This window comes from Euphorbia lathyris, chromosome 5 (genome assembly GCF_963576675.1).
Source record: "Euphorbia lathyris chromosome 5, ddEupLath1.1, whole genome shotgun sequence".
NCBI lineage: Eukaryota > Viridiplantae > Streptophyta > Magnoliopsida > Malpighiales > Euphorbiaceae > Euphorbia > Euphorbia lathyris.
Genome location: NC_088914.1, coordinates 73,024,286 through 73,028,559, shown reverse-complemented (window position 1 = coordinate 73,028,559; position 4,274 = coordinate 73,024,286). Strand labels below are relative to the sequence as shown.

Below are 4,274 nucleotides of genomic sequence, written 5' to 3'. Positions count from 1 at the left end.
CGGCCTGACGAATCCCCAGCATTGTGGCTAGTCGAGTTGCCCTTCTGGCAGAAATATTATTACCGAAATAAATGGTCGACTTAGCCCAATTGACCTGTTGCCCTGAGATCTCCCCATACCGCTGAAATAAACTCTTTACTACCTTGATATTGCCACTTGTAGCCTTCCCAAATAACAAAATATCGTCTGCATACATCAAGTGATAGGGGAAGTGGTGACCACGAGTGTATAACATCGGACTGAAATTCTGTTCAGCTTTAATTCTATTAAGCCATCTGCTGAAAAATTCTTCCGCTATGCCAAAAAGCAAAGGGGATAGGGGGTCTCCCTGTCGCACGCCTCTCGTGCAGCCAAAATATCCCTTTGCGGTACCACCAATCAGAATTGAAATTCATGCGGAGGAAAGAATATTGTGAATCCATCCCCAGAATTGCAAAGAAAACCCAAAAGCTTCCAGAACCGAGAGAAGGAAACCCCAATCTAGAGTGTCAAAGGCCTTTTTAATATCAATTTTCATTGCCATATTTCCCCTAGAGCTGCGCTTGTCTAGTAAATTAACCCCCTCCGACGCCGCGACAATGCAGTGGTGGATGCTGCGGCCTTTGATAAAGCCAAACTGGTTATTAGACACAATTTTAGCAGCGATGGATGAGAGCCTATCAGCCAAGATTTTAGCAATTATTTTATAATTGAAGTTGCTCATAACAATAGGCCTGAAGTTATCAATTGTAATAGCGCCAACACACTTTGGCAATAGGGCCATCAGATTGGAATTAAGACCAAGGAAAATGCAGCATGTGTTAAAGAATTCCTTTACCATTCGGCACACGTCTGGACCGATTATATCCCAGAAAGCCTTATAACATGATCCAGCGAACCTATCCGGACCTGGGGCGGTATCTTTTGACATGCTGAAAACTATAGTTCGGATTTCAGATGGCTGTGGTTCCATCGTTAAAATGCCTTTGTCATTAGTTGAGACCAGATGAGGAATAACCGAGGACACCGCATTTGAATTGGAGTTAGCCGTAGAGCCCGTGAATAACCCGGAGTAAAAGCCTACGACGTGCTGCGAAATGGCATTCGGATCCGAGGTTGGTTCACCGTCGATCATCATATTCTGGATACCAGCAGAAATGTTCCTAACCTTGGCAGCACGGTGAAAAAATGCAGTATTTCGATCCCCTGCTGAAAGCCACTTGACCCTGCCTTTTTCCTTATAGAGAAGCTCCTGTCGGAGTAACTGGAGACCCAAGTCCCCTTAAGCCGCGACTTCCCTGGCCTGAAGAGCCTCAGAGAGGCCATTGTTACTTATGTCGCACTGAATAGCGGTGAGCCTCGCACTGGCCGCGGAGATATTTTCGTCCACCCTGCCGAAGACCTCCTTGTTCCATTTTCGGAGAACAGGCCGAAGTGTCTTGAGCTTGTGACACAACAGTTGAGTAGGTGATAAAGAAAGCGTTGATGTGGACCAATGTGTATTCATAACATTCCTCAGTGACATGTGCGTGAGCCACATGCTGTGGAACCTGAATCTGGATACAGTAGGCGAGCTCGGGCAGCAGGTCAGCAGCAGGGGATTATGATCAGAATAGTGCCTAGGTAAAGCGGCACAACTGATAGACACCCACTGATCAAGGAAGTCATTAGAAGCGAGAGCTCTATCTAGCCTGCATTCAATGTGTGCGTCGCCCCTATGGCCATTAGTCCAAGTGAATTGAGTGCCCGTTGTCTCAAGCTCAACAAAGTTGCAGTGGCTAATAAAGCTCTAGAAGTCCGCGCAAGCCCCGGGAGCCGGTGTCATGCCAGTTTTCTCATGTGCTCCTATCATGGCGTTAAAATCACCAATATCCAACCAACTCTGAAGGGGGGTGCCAGAGAAGTTCACGAGCTGATCCCATAAGATGAGACGAGCCGCGATGGTGGTTACACCGTAGGCAAAGGAGATTCTCTGCGTAGCCCCTGCAGTGCAAGCTTCAACAGTGATGTGCTGCTCATAGATACTGAGATTAGATGTTACACAAGAAGGGTTAGCCAGCACCCAAATGGAGGGCCTAGCATTATAAGCCACCAAAGAAAGACCCAAAGGTATCCAGAAGTTAGGGGGCATACTGTCAAAGGTAATCATGGGTTCAGCAAGACAAAGTAAATCCGGACGGTGCGTGTGATAAAGAAGTTTGAGTGCTCTTTCGGTGCGAGGATTTCGCAGCCCCCTATAGTTCCAAAAAAGGACTTTCATTGATAACGTTTGGGTGGTCTGCTGAGCCTTTTGGCCCTTGTAGCTAGCGAAACCGAAGGCAACTGTCTGATCTTTTTCCTCTTAACTTCTGTCCACTTTTCCGCAGGCGGCAAAGCTTGTATCTGAGTCTCACTGTTTATGAAATTGTTGTGAACCACCATGTCCAAAGGACCTGCTTCCCTAGGTTCTGTCTCTTTAAGATCTGTTTCCTCTATTTCTGTTTCAGGGAGACTGATTTGGAGGGGGATTGGCCATTGCCACTCGTGCATTGTCTTATTAATTTGTAGGATATCCGGGGGCTGGGTACCTGAGGTCTGCGCAACAGTATTATTAGGTTCCTCCCATTCTTCATCCGAGCCCATGAAACTGCTTGTATCACTGAAGTTTGCATAGCGCTTATTCTGTTGCACTGGTATTTCCTTTTCTTTCTATGTTCTGTTTATTACCCTGTGCTCCTCTGCTTGTTTCCCTGAGTTCACCACTCTATCATGATGTTGCTTCTCACTGGTTGGAGCCTTTTTCTGAACTGTGTTTTCCCTAACCGGGTTTCGACGGCATCTAGCTGCCGAGTGCCCAATCACCTTACAAATAAAACAAATGCTAGGGAGCCTCTCATATTCCAGGTTTACCCACTGCATTCTTGTTTCTGTGTCCACACGTAATTTGAATTGAAGTTCTTGTGCTAAATCCACATCAATCAAAACCCGTGCATAGTGTCCTAGTTCCCCTGCCACAATATTGTTGTCAAATCGGAGTGGTATCCCCACTGCATGAGAAATGCTAGCTAGAATTCTTTTATCCCAATATTCCCAAGGCAGATTATAAAAACGGACCCAGACTTGAGCCGTTGACGATTTATAAGAATCAGGATTAAAACCAGGAGACCAAGGAGAAAAACGAATAATACCTGGCTTCAGTGGGATGGCGCCTTGACTCCAGACTGCTTGTAATGCCTCTGCTTATGGCATAATTATATGGTAGAAGCCTCTTCCAAGTGAAATAAGCTTCCAATCCATCTTCCTGCCCCAGATTGAGTTCAATTTTATTTTAAGCTCCGAGTGTTTCCATGGGGCTTCGCCTTTCAGCAGCGTGATGCGCCCAATAATCGAGTTCTGACACGCCACTAGCCGTTCCTTATAAATTGATTGCTGGATTTTAATTGCTCGAAAGCCCCTTTCGTCCGTTATGACAGGTGATTCCGGATCGGGTGCGATTGCAGGGTCGATATTATGGGATAGCGCCGCCATAAACGACTGCTTCAGCGGGATTTGCTTGGGCTGTCCGTTGCTGGCCTGATCTCCCGAGGCCGTGGAGAAAGCCTCACGGCTAAAGAGATGCGCGATGGAGGGATTCATCATCTCAGGTGCGGCGGCGGCATGTGTTGTGCTGAACTGGGTGAAGGAGCATCATGAGAATAGGTGGGCGATGGGGAAATCACAGACAAGCGGCGGAGCGGAGGTCGTCATCGCCGTTGAGATGTAGCGCCGCCAGAGTTAGGTCATCGTTCCTTTAGGTGGGTTTTTCCATTTTTTTACAAAACTCATTTCCTTAAAAGTAGGGAAAACTCCCAGGGGCCATGCTAATCTTCTCTGTATCGTTCCAATTTTATCGGATGTCCCCGAAGGGACTCCAAATGACCTTGATTTTGAAGATTGCTGAACTTTGCTTACTTCATTTCTAAGTATTGAGCTAAAACTTTTGGAATTTGTTTATTTTGACCGTCTTAATATTTTTCAGATTATTTTCATTTATTGAATGCCTTAAAAATATGAAAAACATTTATTTGCAAACTTTACAAATGTAAAATCTTAAAATCTTAAATTTCATTTTTAGCAAATTTTTGATAAATTGGTTTTTAGCTTTTGGATGAAAATAAATGTCAAATAACTTATATGATGAATAAAATTAATTATTTGCTAATGGTAGAACTCAAACAAATCAATAAACAAACACTTATCTACGAAAACATGTTTTTACCCCTAATTTGTTCCTATATTCACCAAATCCTACCAGCGAGCTACAACGAATCAGAAAA

The 4,274-nt window shown here is 44.9% G+C and overlaps 1 pseudogene; it reads right to left on the bottom strand.

Annotated features, from left to right (window-relative positions):
• Positions 1-3,772: 3,772 nt before the first annotated feature.
• LOC136231413 (U6 spliceosomal RNA) lies at positions 3,773-3,867 on the bottom strand (annotated as a pseudogene).
• Between the last annotated feature and the right edge of the window lie 407 nt (positions 3,868-4,274).